Raw genomic sequence first — 24,507 nt, forward strand, 5'->3', positions numbered from 1 at the left:
TTTAAAAAATAAAATAAAATGTTTACCTGTACTTACCTTACCTGGGATGGGGTGCCCCATTCTCTGCTGTCTGTCTGGTGTGGGTGGGGTGTCCCTGAGGCCTGGGGAGGGCACCTGTGTGCTTATTGCATGGTGTTCTACCATGGAAATAGGCCCACAGGTCCCCTAATGCCTGCCCTGACCCAGGCGTTCAACATAGGGGCAAAGCAAGCTTGGCACCATTTTGTGACCCCCTCCTGTGCACCATTTTTGCACAGGAGTATAAATATGGCATTAAGGCCATAGAGTCATTTTTTGCAGAGGAACACCTACCTTGCATCTCCTTAAGGCAAGGTAGGTTTCCACTTCCAAAAACTGACTTTAACTCCATACATTTGGTGCTAGATGGGTCTAGCACCAAAGTATAAATATGGAGTTTGTTTTGCACCGAATTAGAGTAAAACAAAATTATGCTAATTCAGTGCAAACAGAGTATAAATATGCCCCTAAAAAATCAACAACATGATTGAGGTGGTTGCATGCAACGTTGTGCTAATCTTGTTCTATTGTTTTTTTCATTTTAACTTCATATAGTTAGCCAAGGAATGTATGGGTCATCGATATTTTTATCTCAGATTGTTCAGTGATAGGTTCAACTGTTTGACCTCTTTCATTATAACTTCTCAATATTTTGAATCTTTTGGATGACTCATCCAGATCCTGTGAAATGTATTCTCAGTAGTCTTCCTTTACACCACAACATTCTCCTTCTTCTCCAACTTCAACTATAGCATGTTCAGTGCTATTGTTCCTTTTCTTTCGAACACTGCACAAATCACCATAGTGGATACTCTTGGTACTTGTCTGTGATTTTTCTGTTAATAGCAGCATCCATCTTCGAAGAAGAATAAATCCTTTTTTCATTTTCTTTGTTTATTTTTTCAATGGCTCTAACTGATTGCTTTCCACCTATCTTTATATTTTTAGAAAATACCTTGCTTACAATAGTTTTTCCTCTATATTAATGGAAGCCAACTCCTTTGAGTTGGAAAGGGCACAGCACATTTTGCCTCCAAAGGACAGGAAACCAAAATGATTTTTTATTATCCATTCCTTTTGTTTTTCTTTTCAATCTGTAATGCCATAATTACCTTATCTTTCTTCTAAGATCACAGTTTATTATCTCCTGCCTAGAAATCTGTGTTGAAAAGCCCTTTCTTAAGGCTTAGGATGCTCAGACCCCATGTTTTAATAGGTTGGTTCTTAAAATGCAGGCTTGGAGTGGGTCACAATTCGACTTAGCTCATTATAATGAATGAGGTAGGTCTTACAATGTGACCCACTACAATTTGTTACATTCACAGGCATGATCGTCTGCTGGGGTCAGAAGACCACTGAGTCTGTGATTGTTTTTCAAAAAAGCAGCTTTTTTAATGCAGCTCATTTTCTTTAAAGGAAAATTAGATGTGTTTAAAAAAAAGTAAATAAAAATGATGTAAATCTTTTTTTTTTTTAATGAGCAGGATGTTTTTGGTCCTGAAGAATTGCCTGATCCTTGTAGGACATTAAAATAGGCAAGAAACATGTTACCGTTTTTTATCTACACATTTAAGTCAGAAGGATCATACTGTCCATTACTGACTTGTCTTTTGTTTTTTAATCTTGACAGAGGTGACTGCATAATAAAAAAAAATCTAGATCACCCATAGTCATTTCTAATTTTGACTGCACCAATCTACTCACCCTCTAAACACTACACTTTCTATGCACCTCAGCATCCACATCAGCAATTTAAAAAAGATATCTAGTAAAGAGGCCTTCTACTGGTCCGATTGGGCATTGCAGTGCCCACCCAATATGGAGCTGTCTGATGATAAGCATGACACCCTCCGGGGTGTATGAGGGCTTTTGCTCCTAAAAGGGGCTACCTCCTGCACATGTTCTTTCTGTGTCCAGTAGGAACTGTGTACTTATCTTTAGTTATATTGAGGCGGGGGCATGTATGCTTGACCTTTAAGAGCTCTGGGTCCCCTTTTTTTGTTGCTAAATTGAACATATTTACACCAATGATAAATGGCATGCTTTCTGAGTAAAGTTCAAACTATCTGCCAAATTTGGTGTAATTCCGTTCAACTGTTTTATCCTGTATCGCTTCCCAAAATATCCTGTAGTAGTTAGCGTATGAAAACTATGGTTTAGGCGGTTAGCTGTCCGTGAGACTTTGGGCAAAGATCCTGGCTGTGGACCAGGCTCAGTAGCCGACCCGATGCCAAGCACCATACATGGCCCTGTGTAGCAGTGGGTTTGCAGTTACATATAGTAATAAAATTGTACTTTAAATTAAAACCCAACAAATTAAGTGCAAAAGCAAAGGTTAAAGTGATGTAACAGTTTTGCATGTAATAATATCTTGCTTTCCAGTCAAGTAGCTATAATTTGCACTTTCACCATGCACTGCTTATAACCTCACATATTACATAACTCAGGAAATAGTTTTGTAACATCATTGATCCATCACTGATGACATTTGAAATTACAACACTGTGAAAGGTGTAAGTTAGTGTTTGAACTACTTCAGTTCACTAAAACTAGTGAATTTTGTGTTTTTTTAGTTTAAAATGTTATGTTCACACTCATATTTTCCCCTAGCTATAACATCACTGTAACACTTTAATCTTTTTATGAATATATATCTATACATATTTATGCATATATATATAAATATATATTTCTTTACAAAATGAACTTTACCTACATAAACATTAGAAATTCTAAAGTTATAGTTATAACTTAACGTTATAATTTACAACACAGCCAAAACTTACTATAATTCGCACATCTCCATAGAGTGTTGTGAACTCGCTAGGCAGACTACGTTAACTATAACTTGCCCTGCTACCGTGCACAGTATTCTTAAAACTGATGGCATTTCAGATGCCATTAGCTTTGCTATGAATGCTATAACTTAATGTGGTATCACTGATGTAATATGAAGGGGTATGGTAGTAGGGCAAGTTATAGCCTATAGTTCAAGTAGTCTGCCTAGTGAGTTCACAACACAACTTTAATTTCTAACTATAGCTTTAGAATTTATAGTGTTTCGAGTTTTGTTTTGTTTTGTATAGAAATAATAAATTAAGTATCCTAATATAACACATCTTTAACCTTAGTTTTTTTCATTGAATTTCATTTTTTTAAATAAAAATGCATTTCAGATCATAGAGTAGAGTGCCATTGGTGTGAGTGTTGTTGAGAGGAGCATCATAGAGTACAATGAAGAACAATGTCTTAGAGTATAGTGCCATAGAGTGGAGCTTCATAAAGTGGAGTAGAGTGTAGTGGCATATAGTGGAGTGTTGTAGAGTGTAGTGTTATACATTGTTGTGATATAGAGTGTCATGATGTAGAGTCTTGTGGCATAGAATGTTGTGGTGTAAAGTGTTAGGGTATACAATGGTGAGGTGTAGAGTGGGATGGCATAGATTATGTGGCATGGAGTGGAGTGGTGTAGAGTTGAGTGCTACAGAGTACAGTGGCATACAGTGGGGTGGCATGTTGTAGAGTAGTAGCACAGAGTGTAGTAGGGTATCATAAACTAGAGTGGAGTGAGGTGTCATAAAATGGTGTGTCGTAGAGTGTCTTAAAGTAGAGGGGTGTAAAGCAGAGTGCCATAGAGGGGAGTGGCTGTTGTAGATTGAAGTGGAATGTCATGGATTGCAGTAGTGTATCGTAGAGTGGAGTGGCATGCCTTAGAGTGGACTGGTGTGGAGTGGTGTGACATGGAAAGGTGTGTCAGAGTTGTGTATCGTGAAGTGTCTTAGGGTGGAAAGGTGTAGATTGGAGTGGCATGCCATAGAGTGGAATGGTGTGTCAGAGAGTGAACTGGCATGGAATGGCATACAGTGGAGTGGAGTGGCGTACAGTGGAGTGGCATGCCATAGAGTGAAATGGTGTGTCATAAAGTAAAGTGGGATGTTATAGAGAAATAGTGGAGTGGCATCTCGCAGAGCGTCATAGAGTGTAATACAGTGGTGCAGAGTGGAGGGGGATAGAGTGCAGAACATTGTTGTAGAGTTGAGTGGCATGCAGTAGAGTAGAGTACAGTTGAGCAGAGCAGAGAAGAGTAGAATAGAGTGGAGTAGGGTGGAGTGGTGTATAATAGAGTGGTATGTCATACAGTGTGTTAGAGTGTAGGCCATAGAGTGCAGTGGGGTAGAGTATAGTGGCTTAAAGTGGAGAGGCATGTCAAATGCACACCTGACAGCCTCACAGCCCACAAGGACGCCACCCGCAAGCACCACCAACTCATCAGACATGCCAAACGATCCCACTTCAAAGACTGCCTGGACAACAACGCACAGCAAAGAGCTCTTCAGCATCGTGAAAGAGCTCTCCAACCCCAGCGCCAACATCAACGACATCCATCCATCCCAACAACTCTGCAACGCACTGTCCACCTTCTTCCACCGGAAGATCAACGACATCGACAACAGCTTTGATGCCACTCCCACGCCAGACCCCACCCCCGAACACTCCACCTGTGCAAACCACCTGACCTCCTGGACCAACGTGAACGACACAGAGACACGCATGGTCATGAACTCCATCCACTCAGGATCTCCGTCAGACCCCTGCCCCCACCACGTATATAACAAAGCCGACTCCACCATCGCCCCCCAACTACGGAAGGTCATCAACATCTCCTTCGAAACAGCGACATTTCCTGAAAAATGGAAACACAACAAAATCCGCACCCTCCTCAAGAAGCCCAAAGCAGACCCCAACGACCTCAAGAACTTCCGACCCATCTCCCTGCTCCCTTTCCCAGCAAAGGTGATTGAAAAAATCGTCAACACACAACTAACCAGCCACCTCGAAGACAACGGCATACTTGACCCCTCCCAGTCCGGCTTCAGACGAAAACACAGCACAGAAACCGCCCTTCTCGCCGCCACAGATGACATCAGACGCCAAATGGACAACGGTGAAACATCAGCCCTTATCCTTCTGGACCTATCTGCCGCCTTCGACACAGTCTGCCACTGCACCCTGAAATCACGCCTCCACGAAACCGGAATTCATGGTAAAGCCCTCGACTGGATCGCCTCATTCCTCTCCGGCAGAACCCAGAGAGTCCACCTCCCCCCCTTCCGCTCCGAAGCCCACAAAATCATCTGCTGCGTCCCCCAAGGCTCATCCCTCAGCCTGACGCTGTTCAACATCTACATAGCCCCCCTCGCTCAAGTGGCCCAACAACACAACCTCAACATTCTCACCTACGCCGACGACACCCAGCTCATCCTCTCACTCACCAAAGACCCCCACACCGCCAAAACCAACCTCCACGAGGGAATGAAATCCATCGCCGAATGGATGAGAAACAGACGTCTGAAACTGAACTCGGACAAGACGGAGGTCCTCATCCTCGGACCCACCCCCTCCGCCTGGGACGACTCCTGGTGGCCCACCACACTAGGAACCCCGCCGACACCGTCTGACCACGCTCGCAACCTGGGCTTCATCCTCGACTCATCCCTCACCTTGTCTAAACAGATCAACCCTGTTTCCTCCTCCTGCTACATCACACTCCACGTGCTCCGCAGAATCTACAAGTGGATCCCAACAGAAACAAGAAGAACAGTGACACAGGACCTCGTCAGCAGCAGGCTGGACTACGGCAACGCACTCTATACAGGCATCCCAGCAAAAGACATACTACGCCTCCAACGTATCCAAAACGCCGTCCCCCGCATCCGAAGAAAGACCTCCGACCGCAGATCCTTCTCATACCTCGCCGCCAAAACCTGGAACACCCTCCCCACCAACCTGCGACAGACCCAAGACCTACTCACCTTCAGAAGACTCCTCAAGACCTGGTTCTTCGACCAGTAACACCTGCTCCACCCTACCCCCCACCCCCACAGCGCCTTGAAACCCTCACGGTACGTAGCGCGCTTTACAAATTCAATGATTGATTGATTGATAGAGTGGAGTTGCGTGTCACAGAGTAGAGTGAAATGGCGTTGAGTGGCTTAGAGTGGAGTAGGACAGAGTGGAGTAGAGTGTTGACAAGTGGAGTATCATAGAGTGGAGCAGCATGTTGTGAAGTAGAGTGTACTGGTGAGTCATAGAGTATGTGTGTTGCACAGTGCCTTAGAGTGGAAAGGTTAGAGTGAAGCACCATGTCATAGAGTGGAGTGGCGTGTCTTAGAGCTGAGTGGAGTGGCAGGATGTGGAGTTAGTGTGTCATAGAGTGGGGTGGGATGTCGTTGAGTGGAGAGTTGTTTCACTGAATGGAGTGTCATGTCATTGAGTGGAGTTGTGGGTTGTTAAGTGGAGTGGCTTGTAATAGAGTGGAGTGGCGAGTCGCACAATGTCATAGAGTAGAGTGGTAGACAGTGTAGTGGCAAGGCGTGTGGTACAGTGGAGTGGCATGTCATACAATTGAGTGGAGTGGCATGTCCATGTCCATGGCTGGAGTGGTACGAGGTAAAGTAGAGTGGCTTGTCATTGAGTAGAGTGGCGTTGTTGCATATGCCCATGCATACTCTTCATTTTAGATTTCAGCTTTTTGTAATGTTGACTTTTTACACATTTTTCCACTAACATGAGGATGTGCTGCATACACATTTATTCTTGGTAGGCATTGTCACCCTGTAGTCTGCACATTCAGTCTAGGGCCTTACAATCAGAATGCAATGCCCTTGTTTTCTTTTTTCTGTTCTTTTTAGGAGACAACCCATTTATGCTACTCAAACCAAAGTAGATGCTTTGTACCTCTGTCACATTGCTTTTAAGGAAAGTGATTTATTATATAAACAGCATGCGACGATCAAAGAGAGGAGGACTTCATTCTGAGATTATCATGGAACCGCTGTGAACTGTGACTGAGATGTAGCCCTGCTGACTCTGGCCTTCATCCTGTTAAGGAAGACAGCCTGCACACTTACACCGGCTTCCTGACACTTAAGACCAATGATAGGATTATTTCAATAAATGTTTTGAAAATTCATTTTTGTATCTTCCTTGTCTTTACCTTGGGCATGCAACAGAAACAAACCAAAAGGGTCAGATCTATTTCCATGAATTCCCTAGGAATCAGAGTGGTAATATTTGAGGTTATCAATAACATCTATTAGCCTGGTAGGATTAAGGGTCAGATGTGGTACTGTGAGCTAGCCAATACAAACCAACATTTACTGATGATATGTGTAGTCTAAGGGCCTGATTTAGAGCTTGGTGGAGTGGTTACCCTGTCACAAACGTGACAGATATCCCATCTGCAATACTACGATTTAAGTATAGCCTATGGAACTTGTAATACAGCGGACAGGATATCCGTCATGTTCTTGACGGAGAAACCCTTACACTAAACTATAAATCAGGCCCTAAGTCTCTAAATTGTGAAGCTCTTGTTGCAATATACACAGTCTCACTAAACCCATTGGAACCGTGTCAGAGTGTGTCATAGAGTAGAGTGGAGTGGTGTGTTGTAGACTGTGGTAGACTGGAGTGGAGTGGTTTGTGGCACAGTGGAGTGGTGTGTCATTCAATAGAGTGGGATGCCATGTTATAAGCTGGAGTGGTGTGCGCACAGTAGAGTGAAGTTGCTTGATGTAGTGAGTCGTACAATGGAGAAGAGTGGCATACAGTGGGGGGCATAGAGTAGAGTGGTGTACAGCACAGTGGCATAGAGTACAGGGGCGTACAGCGCAGTGGCATTGAATACAGTGGTGTAGAGTGCAGTGGCCTAGATTAGAAGGGTGCAAAGTACAGGTGAGTCCTGTAGACTGCAGTGGCACAGAGTAGTGTACAATAGCATAAGGAAAAGTGGTGGAGAGTGCAGTGGTGTAGGGTAGAGTGATGCTGAGCAGAGTGCTGCAAAGTGCAGTAGGGTAGAGTGGTGCAAAGTATGGTGGAGTGGTGTAGAGTGCAGTGGAAAATCATAGAGTGCAATGGCATAGAGTGCATTGGCATAGAGTGTAGTGGTGTAGACTGGTGTGTAGAAGCATTCTCAGATTGCAGTGGTGTAGAGTGCAGTGGTGTACAGTGCAGTGGCATAGGGAAGAGTGGTGAAGAATAGAGTACAGTGATGTAGAGTGCAGTATCATAAAGTAGAGTGGTGCACACTACAGTAGAGTGGCATACAGTGCAGTGGAATAGAGTCTTGTTGAGTGGAGTAGAGTAGAGTGGAGTAAATTGGCAAAAGTGGAGTGGAATAGAGTGGCTTGGAGTAGAGTAGAGCAGAGGGCATAGAGGAGATTGCTGAAAAATAGAGTGGCATAGAGTGGTATATAGTAGAGTGGTGAAGAGTGAAGTGGGGTAGAGTGGAGGGGGCTACAGTAGAGTGGCATATTGTAGAGTGATGTAGAGTAAAGTGGAGTAGAGTAGAGTGGCATTGTGTGGAGTGGTCTGCAATAGAGTGGCGTAGAGTGGCGCTGTGTGGAGTGGAGTGTCATGGCGTAGAGTATTGTGATGGAGAATAGAGTGGTGCAGGCTAAAGTAGAGTGGCATAGACATAAGTAGAATACAGTAGACTGGAGTATATTGGGGTAGAGTGGAGTAGAGTGGCCTGGAGTGGCATTTGTAGAGTGGCATAGTGTAGAGTGCTGAAGAATAGAGTGGCATATAGTAGAGTGGTGTAGAGTGAATTGGGGTAGAATGGAGTGGGCTAGAGTAGAGTGGTATATTGTAGAGTGATGTAGAGTAAAGTGGCATTGTGTGGAGTTGCTTGCAATAGAGTAGTGTAGAGCAACACTGTATAGGGTGGAGAGGCATGGCGTACAGTAGTGTAGTAGAGAGTAGAGTGGTGCAGGCTGAAGTTGCATAGACATAAGTAGAATACAGTAGACTGGAGTACAGTGGCCTAGATTGGAGTAGAGTGGCTTGGAGTGACATAGAGTGGCACGGAGAACAGTGGCATAGAGTAGAGTGGCATAGGAAAGAGTGGCGTAGAGTAGAGCAGTGTAAAGTGAAGTGGGTAAAGCAGAGTGTCTTAGAGTAGAATGGTGTACAGTTGAGGGGCATAGAGTAGAGTGGCATCGCGTGGAGTGGAGTGTGGAAGAGTGGTGTGGCATGGAGCAGAGTGGCGTAGAGCAGTGGTTCCCAGCCTTTTGACTTCTGTGGACCCCCACTTTAACAATACTGAAACCCAGGGACCCCACTGAAAAATTATTGGAATCCGGGGACCCTCCCACTTAGTCATTACTGGACGCTGGGGACCAAGGCCTAAACATTGTAATGATTTGAACCACAAAGCAATACATAAAGAAATACAGAAGCACAAATTCCATCAAACACTTACCCAAATGACAACACAATTTTCTTTTAATTTGCAAACGAATATAAACATTTAAAAATGTATTTTAATAGAAAGGTTGGAGCTTTTCTAAATTCAACTGAAGCCACACATGATCCATACTATGTATTCTGTTTGAATTGCCTGCACTGCTCCCACGAATCAAAATGCGAATACTAATGTCATTTTTAGCCTCCAGTTTCAAATTCTTTGACATTTACAATACATTTTAAAATGTTCTGTTGTACATTTATCCACTTTATTTATATACACTTTATTAATCTGTTAATATTATTAATTTTCTAGGCAGTCACGGACCCCCTAAGGAGACTTTGTGGACCCCCGGGGGTCCCCGGACCACAGGTTGGGAACCACTGGCATAGAGAACAGTGCAATAGATAAGAGTGGAATGGTATAGAGTGCAGTGGCATAGAGTGTAGTGTTACAGAGTATAGTACAGTGGCATTAATTGCAGTAGTGCAGAGTAAATTGCAGTGGTGAAGAGTGCAGTGGAGTAGAGTGCAGTGGAATAGAGTAGAGTGTTAGAGAGTAGAGTGCAGTGGTGTAGAGTAGAGTGGAGTACAGTAGAATGGAGTGGTGTAGAGTGCTGCACATTAGAGCGCAGTGGTGTAGCGTGCAGTGACATACTGTAGAGTGGGGCTGAGTGGAATACAGTGGTGTGATGCAAAGTGGCATACAGTACAGTCATGTTGAGTAGAATGAAGTGGCACAGAGTGGAGTGGCATTGAGTGGTGCAGAGTAGAGTGGTGATGTGTAGAGTGCAGTGGCATATAGTGGTGTAGTGTAGAGTTTCATAGAGTGCAGTGGCACTGAGTAGAATGATGTAGAATGCAATGACACAGAGTGGCGCTGAGTAGAGTGCAGTGGCATGGAATAGAATGGTGCAGAGTAGAGTACAATGTTGTAAAGTGCAGTGGCATACAGTTCAATGGCATAGAGTAGAGTGGTCCTGAGTAGAATACAAAGGTATAGAGGGCAGTATGATAAAGTGCAGCTGAGTGCAGTGGTGTAGAGTAGAGTGGTGTAAAATAAGGTAGAGTGGCATAGAGTGGTGCAGAGTAGAGTCCATTAGGGTGGCAGTGGCATAGAGTGGTGCAGAGTATAGTGTAGTGGCATAAACTGCAGTGGCATATAGTACATTGACAGAGTGGGATGATAAAGAGCAAAGTAGTGAAAAATAGAGTGATGCAGAGTACTATGCTTAGATTGCAGAGACATACAGTAGAGTGGTCCATAGTAGAGTGCAGGAGGGCAGAGTACAGTGGCATAGAATGCAGTGGGATACAGTGGTGCAGAATAGAGTGCAGAAACCCAATATATCACCAGGTTTTTATCCCTTATAACTTTAGAATTACTGAACCAATTCACATAAAATACCAAAAAGGAACCTTTTCACCCCATGATCTATGTTACTGACAAAGGGCCTCATTACAACCTTGCCACCCGCCAAGGTGTAACCCCTGTGCCCATTTTGACATCCCCGCTGGGCTGGCGGGCAGAAACAGAGTTTACACCCGCCGGCCCAGCATGGATGTCGGCCGCAACATGGGAGCCGGCTCCTAATGGAGCCGGCAGTGTGCGGCCGTGCGACGGGTGCAGCTGCACCCGTTGCGCTTTTCACTGTCTGCTGGTGCAGACAGTGAAAAGCAGTGTGGGGCTGTGCCAGGGGGCCCTGTGACTCTCCTTCCCCCCAGCCTTTCCATGGTGGTAGGAAGGCTGGCGGGAAGGGGACTCATAATCCCCTGCACAGCGCTGCGGCAGTCGTAATCGGCAAAATTGTACTGCCAGCCTGTTGGCGGTACAATCGCCAAAACAGGGTTGTAATGAGGCCCAAAATGTCATCAAAATCGGTTCAGCCATTTTGGCGATACACCTGAGTAAATAGTCTGTGAAAAATGCATTAGTGGAAAAACAAGTTTTTGGGAACCCCTCCTTTTATTTTTGCATCCCCTTAATAATCACCATAGAACTTTACATCATCAGCCAATGTATAAAAATATATAGTGCTGCAAAGCTTTGTGGAGATTTGTGAAACAGTGGAAAAGTTATTAGCAAGCAAATATCTAAGAGATTTCTCTCTCTGGGAATCCTAACTATAACTACAAAGTGTCTACTACCATATATATAAAGATTGGGCGTGATTTGTCAAAGGGGGAACTGAGAAAAAGGGGGTGTACCAAAACACATATTCCCCATGCAATTTCACCTAGAAATTTTAGACATGACCACAGCCTTAGCCGCAGGACGGAAATACACCTAGCTCTTGTGCTGCTGCATTGCTCTTGCTCCTGATTTCTCCTTGCGTTTTCCTTGTTTTCTGAGTGCCTTCTCCTAGCTGTCCCTCATTTTTCATGGCTTCCAAGTCACTTTTTCATCCATATTGTGTCTGTCCTTTCCTTGCTTTTCCCTAATTTTCACTGTATTCTCCTTGCTTTTTCCCTTGTTTTTTGTGGGCCCATACCTTGCGTTTCCCTCATTTTCACAGCTTTCTCTCTGCTTTTTCCCCATGTATTTTGTGTGCCTGTGTCTTGCTTTTCCCTCATTTTCACTGTTTTCTCCTTGTTTTTTCCTTTATTTATTGAGTGCCTTCTTCTTGCTTTTCCCTCATTTTCACTGTTCGCCTTGCTTTTTATCCTGTTTTTTTATGTGTCTTCTCCTTGCTTTTCCCTCATTTTAACAGCTTATTTCTCGGTTTTCCCCCCATTCTTTGTGTGCCTGCGCCTTGCTTTTCCCTCATTTTCCCCGCTTTCTGCTTACTTCACCTTTGTTTTTTGTGTGCCTTCTCCTTGATTTTCAATCATTCTCACTGCTTTCTTCTTACTTTTTCACCCATTTTGGAGTGCCTTCTCATTGCTATTACCTTGTTCTGACTGCTTTCACCTTGCTTTTTCGTCTAATTGTTTTTGCTTTCCCCTCATTTTCACTACTTTGTCCTTGTTTCTTCCCCCTATTTTGTGTGCTTTCTCCTTGCTTTTCCCTTGTTCTCACCGCTTTGTCCTTGCTTTTCTTCTCCATTTTTTGTGTACCTACTACTTGCTTTTTTCTAGTTTGAACTGCTTTCTCCTTGCTTTTTCCCCATTTTTTGTGTGTTTTTTCCTTGCTGTTCCGTCACAGTTGGGGTTAGATGCACACAGATTCACTTAAAAAACATAGGTGGTCATTACAACCCTGATGGACGGTGTTAAAGCAGCGGAAATACTGCAAACAGTCCGGAGGACAAAAAAAGGGAATTATGACCCTGGCGGAAACCGCCAACAAAGACAGCCACGTTAACACTTCGCCCGCCACGGCGGTACAGACAAGCAGCAAAGCGGGCACCGCCAACAGACAGGCGGAAGACAATGTACCGCCCACAGTATTACAACCCGCCAATCCGCCACCTTTTCCGGGGTGGATCACCGTGGATAAAAACACGGCGGAAACAGCTTTTGCTATGGGAAAACGCTCACAAAATCCATTGAGCCGGAACTCCAAATACTCCCTGCGCTTGTGTTTCTGCTCTTCTACGACCAACAGCTACGTAGGCGCCGCAGACAACGGTGAGTACTGCACCTACGACATGGGGGAGGCAAAAGTTAGGGGGACACACACCAAACACCCCCACCCCCACCCTCGCATATTACAACATACACACCAATGCATTCACAAAAATCACAGTAACAACCCACAATCCCCCCGGAAGAATGAATACACAAAGCGAAAATCGGTCAAACAATGTAATGTGCCAATATACATGTCATACAAAAATATACAGATATATATTTGAAAATCAGTCATAATTATATACAAGACGAGAAGTAGTGCAGATATGTACATAACAATGTCCGTGCACCATCAGTCCAAAAATACATGGGCGAGGCCCACAAACGATACCTGACCACAACCGGAGAGAACACTGCCGGGGCATCAGATAGAAATACTACAGGCACCTCAGGGGGAAGGGAAGGGGGGGCACCTCAGCCGGATGACTGGAAAGCCAGATCCACAACGGGGCTCCATGCCCATTGATGTATCCTGGGGAGTGCAAAGCCACAGTCTCTCAAGTCTCTACAGTGGGTGGTTTGCCCACTGTGCCATCCTGGGGAGTGCAAAGCCACAGTCTCTCAAGTCTCTACAGTGGGTGGTTTGCCCAATGTGCCATCCTGGGGAGTGCAAAGCCACAATCTCTCAAGTCTATGGGTGGTTTGCCCACTGTGCCATCCTGGGGAGTGCAAAGCCACAGTCTCTCAAGTTCATACAGTGGGTGGTTTGCCCACTGTGCCATCCTGGGGAGTGCAAAGCCACAGTCTCTCAAGTCTCTACAGTGGGTGGTTTGCCCACTGTGCCATCCTGGGGAGTGCAAAGCCACAGTCTCTCAAGTCTATACAGTGGGTGGTTTGCCCACTGTGCCATCCTGGGGAGTGCAAAGCCACAGTCACTCAGATGCAGGTCTCTACTGGTACTGGGGGGGACTGGTGCCCAGACTGGATGAGTCTCCCTGTGAAAGGTCTTGTCCTGTCACTGTCCCAGCTGCACATGGGATAAGGATGCCTGATGTGGCTTGCCATTCATTCCTACACGGTGCATTGCTCTGTTCAGCGGTGCTTTGCCATGGCGGTCTTTCCACTGTTCAGCGGTGCATTGACATGGCAGTCTTTGCCCTGTTCAGCGGTGCTTTGACATGGCGGTCTTTGCCCTGTTCAGCGGTGCTTTGACATGGCGGTTCAGGACAGTTCAGCGGTGCTTTGCCATGGCGGTCTGTGCCCTGTTCAGCGGTGCTTTGACATGGCCGTTCAGGACAGTTCAGCGTGCTTTGGCATGGCGGTCTGTGCCCTGTTCAGCGGTGCTTTGCCATGGCGGTCTTTGCCCTGTTCAGGGGTGCATTGACATGGTGGTCTTTGCCCTGTTCAGCGGTGCTTTGACATGGCGGTTCAGGACAGTTCAGCGGTGCTTTGCCATGGCGGTTCTGATAAGGACATTGGTGTGTGGCATGACGTTTCATCATTGCCCAGCGGGGCTGTGGCAGCCGGAGCCCTCCAGGGCACTGACTCCGGTGGTGGCGGTGGTCTCCTGACCAGTGACGATAGAGGGGCCCTCCTGGGCACTGACTCCGGCGGTGGCGGTGGTCTCCTGACCAGTGACGATACTTAGGCCCTCCTGGGCTGTGACTCTGGCGGTGGTCTCCTGACCAGTGACGATACCTGGGCCCTCCTGGGCTGTGACTCTGGCGGTGGTCTCCTGACCAGTGACGATAGTGGGGCCCTCCTGGGCTGTGACTCTGGCGGTGGTCTCTGGACCAGTGACAATAGTGAGGCCCATCCTCTGCACTGACTCCGGCGGTGGCGGTGGTCTCCTGACCAGTGACGATACTTGGGCCCTCCTGGGCTGTGACTCTGGAGGTGGTCTCCGGACCAGTGACTATAGTGGGGCCCTCCTGGGCTGTGACTATGGCGGTGGTCTCTGGGCCAGTGACGATAGTGGGGCCCTCCTGGGCACTGACTCCGGCGGTGGCGGTGGTCTCCTGACCAGTGACGATACTTGGGCCCTCCTGGGCTGTGACTCTGGTGGTGGTCTCCGGACCAGTGACGATAGTGGGGCCCTCCTGGGCTGTGACTATGGCGGTGGTCTCTGGACCAGTAACGACGGTGCTGGCGGTTGTGTCTCGACCGCCGGAAATGATGGCGCACTTCTCCGCCGTGACACTCACAACAGGCTGGGCAGACTTCCTTTGGCCCTTCCCCACCTTTGGTGGAGTCACAGCTGACTCTCCAATCCCCTTGGAACCCATGTCAGTTGTTTTCCCATCTGGAGTCGTAACACGGTCCCGTCGTCCACTCTCCAATTTTATTGCCTTTACAGGGGGTGGGCTGCCAGTGCCTTGGCTCCGGGTCCTACTGCCTGCCCTGGTGGCCGGTGCACTCCAAAAACCTTGAACAGGCACCACTGGTATTGGAGGCTTTTTGGCTGAGGCGCTACGATGGGACTGATGAATTGGAGGGGGTGGGGTGGGGGCAAAAAGGTCAACTTTACAGAGGGACAGTTTCTGACGAACACTGGGATGGGTAGCTGGAGGGGGTCTGGGAGTGAAGGAAGAGGAGGTGGTTATCGGAGGTGTCACTTTAGGTGTTTTGGGTGCAGGTACTGGAGGCTGTCGTGAGGTGGATGGATGTTGGATGAGTGATTGCCGGCGTTTGTGTACTTTGGGAGGGGGTGTCACAGACACACTGGGAGAGGACACAGGGGACGTGTAAATGGCAGTGGAGGTGGTGAGTGCAGGTGAGCGGGGTGTGTTGCTGGGTGTACTGCTGCGAGTCCTAGTGGCTGTAGATGTAGTGCATGCAGGTGAGAGTGTAGACGACACTGGGAGGGAGGAGGGAGAAGAGGAGGAGGGGGACGCAGTGGAGGTAGTGGATGTTGTTGTGTCTGTATGTGGGTGAGGCTTGCGTGAGTGCTTGTGGTGTGTGTGGTGCCTATGTTTGCTTGAGCTACTTGGGTGTGTTGACTTGTGTGCATGCTGGTCTGTAGGTGTGCTTGGGATGGGCTGGGGTACAGGAGATTGGGTCTGGGTGGAGGAAGTTGGAGGGGGGAGGCTAGACACAGGGACAATTGCTGCCATCAGTGCTGAGGCCTAAGATTGCAGGGTTCGCTGAAGGACAGCCTGACCAGAATGAATGCCCTCCAAGAATGCATTACCGTGTTGCAACTCTCGTTCTACACCCTGGATGGCATTCACAATGGTAGACTGCCCAACAGTGAGTGACCTGAGGAGGTCAATGGCCTCCTCACTGAGGGCCGCAGGGGTGACTGGGGCAGGGCCTGAGGTGCCTGGGGCGAAGGTGATGCCCACCCTCCTGGGTGAGCGGGCACAGGGCGAACGCTGAGGGTCTGCTGGGAGGGCGGTGCTGGTAGGGGAGGTGGGGGGCACAGATGGTGCCGCCACCACAAGGGAGCTCCCATCGTCGAACGAGTCCGTGTCGCTGCTTGGTGATCCAGTGGCCGACATGAAGCTCCCCTCGCCCTCCGTCCCACTGGTGCATTCAGAGTCTGTGGTGTTGCCCTCCATGGCCATGTGGGATGCAGCTCCTTCGTGCTCCGGTGCCACTGTACCTCCGCCTGTTGATGCTGATGTACAAAAGGACAAGGAGAGCAGACAAAGGGGGGGAGACAGAAGAAAGAGGGTTTTAGTGCATGGCATACCGCTACCGTTGGCGGACAAGACAAACGCAGATGCCCCTGCATTACGCCGTGCTCCTGCCCTCTGCACATGCAATTTCTGGGATATGGCCTATATGGCAATGGTGGACATCGGCGCACATGGATGCCACAGGGGCAACTATACCTCGACTTGGCACTCTGCTGAGGTGGGGTAGAGTGCCACATGGGCTGCATTACGGAGGGGCCTTGCCTACCTAACTCGCCCTGGCCTAGGGACACCCACAGCCCACCTCCCCCACCCAGACACCTCCACTGCATGCAAAGTCAGCAGAATGAGGTTGTACTCACCTCCTTGTGTCTGCTGTGATGCCCTCAAGCGCCCATCCAACTCCGGGTAGGCCACCGCCAGGATCCGGAACATCAGGGGGGTCATGGTGCGACGGGCACCCCTCCCACGTTGGGAGGCCATCCCCAGCTGAGCCTCCGCCGTCTTCTTGCTGCAGCGGCGAATGTCCTCCCATCTCTTACGGCAGTGGGTGCCCCGTCTCTGGTGGGCCCCCAGGGTCCGGACCTCCTTGGGGATGGCACTCCAAATGTCCCTCTTCTGGTGGGCGCTGACCTACATGACATGCACAAGGAAAGAGGAACAGTCATTACCAACTGCACCGTCGTTGTGAGTGGCCCCCTCCCTACTCTGGCCATGTGGCCCATTCATTCCCATGCATTAATGTTCTATGGACTCTGCCCCCTTCCCTCTTCCAACCAGCCCTCTCCACCCAGGCCTAGCCCATACAACGTGCTCCCTGTGTACTAACCTGTTGGTCTGGAGGACCGTAGAGTAGCATGTACTGGGGGAGGACCCCGTCTACCAGTTTCTCCAACTCCTGTGCAGTGAAGGCATGGGCCCTTTCCCCAGACGCAGCAGCCATCGTCGCTTCCAGACCGAGGTCACAGCAGCACTTGCAGTGTAGGTCCTCTCCTGTTGAAGGTCAGGTATGTAGTGATTGAACAGATAGAAAATGGCGGTGACGTCCGTGGCGGTGACGTCCGCGGCGGTGCGCATCATCACCGCCGGCGCACCGGTTCATTGGCTCCTGGGACCCATAGGGTCCAATGTTAACTAATGCAGAATTGCGCCGCGGTTTACGACCACCTACCGCGACGGTGTGTAACGCCAGCGCAGTTACCCCACAATCCCATTGTCCCAGTTTAGAGGTCAGGAAGCCGCCATTTCAGGGGCCCACATGGCTTCATTTCATACTGCGTCACACATAGCTAGGCCTACACTCAACACACATACAGGAAGGGTTATGTGAGTGGTGTAGACTTGTGTGTGACTGTGGGTACATACCTGGAGGAATAATGACTGGTTCTTCGCTGTTGTCCTTCGTAGGCACCTTCTGCTGGGACATATGAGAAGATGGCGGAATCCTCCGGTGTACCGACCGCTGGTGGACCTGCGGACAATGTAAGAGCAACATGTCATCGTAATCTACCGGTTTGACCGTGCCACAATCCAGGAACTATGTACCCAGTTGGAGCCAGACCTGATGTCACCAATCCGCCATCCGACTGGAACCCCCCCTGACGTGCTGTCAGTGCTCCATTTCCTTGCAAGTGGGTCTTTTCAGACAACAGTGGCCATGGCATCAGGGATGTCCCAGCATATGTTTTCCAACGTCTTGTCCAGAGTGTTGGCTGCCCTGCTGAAACACGTAAGTAGCTACATCATTTTCCCTGAGGTGGAGGATTTGCCTACAGTGAAAGGTGACTTCTATGCCCTTGGACATATCCCCAACGTCATAGGTGCTATTGATGGGACCCATGTAGCTCTGGTCCCCCCCCACAGGAGTGAACAGGTGTACAGGAACAGGAAGAGTTATCATTCCATGAATGTACAGATGGTATGATTGACAGACCAGTACATCTCGCAGGTAAATGGTATGTTCCCTGGCTCAGTGCATGACGCCTACATCCTGCGGAATAGCAGCATCCCTGATATGATGGGTCAACTCCAGAGGCACCGTGTATGGCTTTTGGGGGACTCTGGTTACCCCAACCTTTCGTGGCTATTGACCCCAGTGAGGAATCCCAGGGCAGAGGAACGGTACAATGAGGCCCATGGGCGGACTAGGAGGGTGATCGAACGCACCTTCGGCCTCCTGAAGGCCAGGTTCAGGTGCCTCCATATGACAGGTGGATCCCTATTCTACTCACCGAAGAAGGTGTGCGACATCATCATTGCCTGCTCCATGCTCCATAATTTGGCATTGCGACGCTAGGTGCCTTTTCTGCAGGAGGATGATCCAGATGACGGTGTTGTAGAAGCTGTGGAGCCTGTGGAGCCTGTGGACAGTGATGAGGATGAAGCTGATGAAGAAGACAACGACAACAGGGAGTCAGTCATACAGCAATATTTCCAGTGACACGCAGGTGAGAACATTTTCATTTTTAGCATTACATTAACTTTCACACGTCTACCTCATCCTGTTTTTCGATTTAAGTCAACATTTGGTAACTGAGTTGTACCCTTTCATTACGGCTTCACAGGTGTGGTTACCTACGTATCAACTGCTTGCATCCTTCAAGGGCTTGTGATGTGTGACATAGGTATGTTAGCTTTAGAATGGTACACCCATTATGACACTGTCATTGATAATACATTTTTACTAAATCACAGACTGACTCCAGATTGTTTTGTGTTTCAAGGGTGTTTATTGAAGTGCTCAGAAATGGGAGGGGGTTGTAAAATGAGGATGGGTGATGGTGGAGGAATGTCCATGGCAGAGTCCAGTCTATTAGTCTCACAGGTGCACTGCCCATCTGGGCATAGGAAGAGGAGCTGGGGCAGTTAAAGTATGGACAGGGTAACAAAGTGGGTCAGTGGGAGGACAATCAGGGTGGTGTCATTTCCTGGCGGGGGTCTTGCCATCTTGCTCTGTCCTGTTCCTGGATCTCAGGGACTGCTTACGTGGTGGTTGTTGTCTGCAGGGGGTGGGGTGCTGGTGTGTTGGTCCTGTGGCGGGCGTCCTGTCCACTAGCGCCGGCGGAGGTGGTGGGCATTTCATCGTCCTGGCTAGTGTCAGGGGCCCCTTGGAGTGCCACGGTGTCCCTCAAGGTCTGCTGTATGTCCTTCAGCACCCCTACGATGGTGCCCAGGGAGGAGATGATGGTCCTGAGCTCCTCCCTGAACCCCAAAAACAGTTAATCCTGCAGGCGCAGGGTCTCCTGCAACTTTTCCAGAACCTTCGCCATCGTCTCCTGGGAATGGTGGTATGCTCCTATGATGGAGGAGAGGGCCTCGTGGAGAGTGGGTTTCCTTGGCCTGTCCGCCCCCTGTCGCACAGCAGCCCTCCCAGTTCCCCTGTGCTCCTGTGCCTCCGTCCCCTGGACCGTGTGCCCATTACCACTGCCCCAGGTCCCTGTTGTTGTTGGGGTGGTGGGTTAGCCTGGGTGCCCTGTAGTGGTGGACACACCGCTGATTGACCTGTCCTGGGTAGGGAGGTTTGGGCCCGCTGGGTGGGTGCTGTGCTGGTGTTACCAGAGGGTGGAAGGTCGGTGTTGGGCTGTGCCTGTGCAAGGGGAACCGTCTGTCCTGAGGCCCACGATGGTCCAGGCTGGTCATCAGGATCCAGTAGGGCAGAGCTGCTCTCGTCACTGTGGGCCTCTTCTGGGGGTGGAGTGGTGTTGTCTGGACCCTCTGGTGTGGTGATGGTCCTTCGGGTTCCTGCAGGGGCATAAGAGCATGATTATTGCATGTGTGTGTGTAATGGTGTGCAATGGGTGGGTGTTTGTGTACCCCAGTGTATGCATTCATGTGTGTGAGTTTGTGTGGTGATGGTTGGGGGGGTGTTCTGGGTATGTGCAGTGGGCATGCTTTAGTGAGGGGTGTCCATGCTTAGTTGTGTCATGCAGGGCTTGGTGTTGGGATGGGTGGTTGGTGTCATGGGTAGATTAGTAAGGAGTTGCAGTGATAGGGGAGGGGGAGGGAGGGGGTGTGTGATAGCATGCAGGTAGGGTGGGGGATATGATAGTTAAGATTTGACTTACCAGTCTCCCATCCTCCACCGCCTCCTGCGAGGCCCTCAGGATGCAAGATGGTCAAGACTTGCTCCTCCCATGTTGTCAGTTGTGGGGGAGGAGGTGGGGGTCCGCCGCCAGTCCGCTTTACCGTGATATTGTGCCTGGAGACCGTTGAACGCACCTTCCTCCGTAGGTCGTTCCACCTCTTCCTGATGTCCTCCCTATTTCTTGGGTGCTGTTCCACGGCGTTCACCCTGTCCACCATTCTGCGCCATAACTCCATCTTCCTGGCTATTGATGTGTGCTGTACCTGTGAGCCAAATAGCTGTGGCTCTACCCGGACGATTTCCTCCACCATGACCCTGAGCTCCTCCTCGGAGAAGCGGGGGTGTCTTTGGCGTGCCATGGGGTGGTGTGGGTGATGTGTGGGGTGGTGTATGTGGTGATGAGTGTGGTGAGTGTATTGGTGTGTGGTGTTTTGTGCGTGGATGTTGTGTGGGTGATGGTGTTGTGTGCCTCTGTGTAGTGGGGTTGTCTATTCTGTGCTCTCTCTCTCTGTCGCCTTTGTGTCTAATTTTTGGTCGTAGGGGTTTGTGGGTGATGTGGGTGTGTGTTTTATATTGTGTTTGGTGTGTGGGAGTGTTGTTTGTATGTGTATCAGGTGTGTGTATTTTGAATTGTCCAATGTGGCGGTGTTTTGGAGATGTGTGTGTATTTTGAGCGCGGCGGTGTGTACCGCCAATGGAATACCGCGGTTGAAAGATTGCTGCGTGGATTCGTGGGTCGTAATAGCATGGGCGTGTTTCTGTTGGCGTGGAGGTGGAGGATTTGTTTCCGACAGTTTATCACTGACCTTTGGTGTGGCGGTGTTGTGTGGGTGTCTGAATTTTGGCGGATTCCAAGATGTGTGTCATAATAGCTGTGGCGGAATGCCGCGGCCGCGGCGGTGTATTGGCAGTCTTCTGCACGGCGGTATGCGCCTTTTACTGCCAATGTTGTAATGACCCCCATAAGTTAGAGGAATGTTATAGTTAGGAAATAACATTAAAAAAACATATAAATTAACTTAAAAAAATAAAGGTAACAGGGGCGTTATAGTTAGGATTAGAATTTACATGCACAAAACCGTAGAAATTCAGCTGTTATAATTAGAGTTATTTCAAGTAACAATAGCTTGTGTACTAAAGCAATTGTAGCACGCACCATTGCCATGCGCTGCTAATTTCCCCGGTATTACATCAGTAAATATCAATGCAACATTTGCAGTACAAGTTACAAGTTATATTTACTTGAAATTATTCTAACTATAACAGCTGAATTTCTATTGTTTGATGTGTGCACATTTCCTTATCTATCTATCTATCTATCTATCTATCTATCTATCTATCTATCTATCTATCTATCTATCTATCTATCTATCTATCTATCTATCTAGCTATCTATTTATCTATCTATCTATTAATCTGCCCAAATTCTGCCGATTCACACAGAACGGGTGTCCTGCTCCATGAGGGCAGCTCACGTAAGGCATCCACCAATTTTCCAAAACAGAAGAATGCGGGATACTCGTGGGGTACTTTGTTCTTCAGTTTATTTGCAAACAAACAAACAGAAGCATTTAAGCACAAGGCCTTCCTCAGTGTAAGTGAATGCCTACTGATGCTTCCCTTTAAACTCCCTGTGATTCGATACCTTTCATAAACATAGCAATGTGACTCACTCGTGCTTTAAAATAAAAGAAGGACTTACTCTGCCACAATGATCAGAAGGGCATTACATTGCGGCTGTCATTTTGATTTTGTATTACATACCTAATAAAATAAAATTCTCTCCAATGCAAGGGAAAACTGTACAGTAAATATGCATGTTTCATTGCTGTAACTATTTAAACATTCCATATTGAGCAACCATTGTTAGCTAAAGTCCCATTCATATAGATTTACTTTATTAATTTATCCCCATTCAGCTCACTGATTTAGCCAAAGCTTGATATTTACAACCACATTTGCTTATCATGAAACAAAGTTTACATGAAAAAATATTAGTTATGATTTTTACCATATTCCACAGTGTATTGCACAGTTCCCTGCCTATCATGGTTATTATTCCAGGTCCAAACATAGTACACACACAAAGTTATATTGTCCAGTATGGGCTGCGGTTGCCATGGCCTCCCTTCTTGTTTCAACTCATTTAATCACCTATGTGGACCCAGAACTTCTCATCATAATTAAGGCCATTCAGAGTCTTTGTTTGGAGCATGAGACTATTGCTAGACTCCAAATGTCTCAATTTTAGGGTTCAGTTTCCTCCCCTTTTGGCTGCTGGCATTCAATCAATGCAAAAGTCTTCAAGTTCCCTACTATTGCTTCCATGTGCCTGTTCGAAGTGCTGAGCGACAAGTTACATGGAATCTTTATTGCTGATCATGCGCTGGAGCATACATTTTTTAACTTGTAGGATGCACTTCCAACATAGCGTTTTTTGCATGGACACAAAAGGCAAGACACAGTGAAATCAAAATTGTAGTTTAATAGCTGCCTGATTCTGCCTTTTCATTTTGGGCCCTGTATGTCATATTATTTGCCTCTAGTACTGTTTTTACAGGCCTTACCGTTAACTCATGGAAACAAACCTGCTACCTTCCTGATTTTTCGTTCTTGCTCAGAGAAATGACTACGTACTAAAAGATCCTTAACAGATACACCTCTCCTATAAGTGATTAATGAATGGTTGGAGATTTTATCTCCTTTGACATTATCTGTTTATAAAATGTGCTCGTTTTTCTTGAGTATTTCATAAAATTGAAAAGAGCCTGTGGAATACTTGGTAATCACCCTAACTTGACCAACTTGTTACTTCCTATTTTCAGTGCCCAACAATTCTTGTTGTGCCCTCCCTTTGACCTTGTTTTTTGCACTGTCCAACAGTGATTTATCATAGACTCTACTTTTGAAGTGGTCTACTGCCTCTTCTGATGCTCTATCAAAATCTTCTGTCTTAGTGCAGTTACACTTTATGAGTAAAAGCTCTTCAAATGGTATGCTGTTTTTAAGCTACATGGATGTGCACTTTTAGCATGGAGTAATAAATTCCCAGCTGAAGGATTCCTTTATAATGAAGTCTGCAGCTGGTTGTCTCTCAGGAAGACCTTTAGATCTAAAAACGTTACCTCTAGCTCACTGATATGCTAGTGAAATATAAATTGAGATCATTAATGTTGAGAATGGTGATGTACTCCAAAGCTATCTCCCTTGAGCCCCTCCATTTAGGAAACAAATCATCTATATATCAGGCCCATAGGACCAAATTCTTTGTTAATTTCTCATTTTCTTCTGCCGAGGCTACCTGCTTCTCCCACCAGCCAACAAACAAATTGACATAGCTGGGGTTGAAGCAGGTACCCATGGCTCCCCCATTGTTTCTGGTGGCACGTTTATGGATATGTATATATATGATATGTATGTTTGTGTCCCCAGCCCGAAGCAGTGGATGGAATTACACCAAATTTGGCAGAAAGCTACCTTTTGATAAGCAGATTGTGCTTTTGTTTATTTGGTGTAAATCCATTCCGTAGTTTTTGAGATATTAAAGGGAAAACACATTTGTATATCTCTGGCCTCGACGACTTCGCGAAGATTAAGAGCTCGTGCATGGAAAATGCAGAGCTCTGATTGGCTGCCAACACTTCAAACAAGGAGGTGTTGGCAGCCATCTTGAAACTCCCTGAACCCTACTATGCACTGCTAATTACCCCAGATATTACATCAATCATGACAACTTCTACAACGTCCTTAAAACTATAAATGAAACATTAGCAGCCAAATTTTTGAAGGAGAAGCTTTGCATGGCAGGGGCATAAGTTATAGTTACCTTCGGGCACGAGTTATAGTTACTTGAAAGAACTCTAACTATAACTGATGAATTTCTGCAGTTTTGTCAGAAAAAATTCAGAACCTAACTATAACGTCCCTGGAACCTTTGTTTTTTTTCAGTGAACTTTCTAAGGTTTTTTATTTCAACTCCCTATCTATAACGTTCCTGTAACCTTT

This window comes from Pleurodeles waltl, chromosome 3_1 (genome assembly GCF_031143425.1).
Source record: "Pleurodeles waltl isolate 20211129_DDA chromosome 3_1, aPleWal1.hap1.20221129, whole genome shotgun sequence".
NCBI lineage: Eukaryota > Metazoa > Chordata > Amphibia > Caudata > Salamandridae > Pleurodeles > Pleurodeles waltl.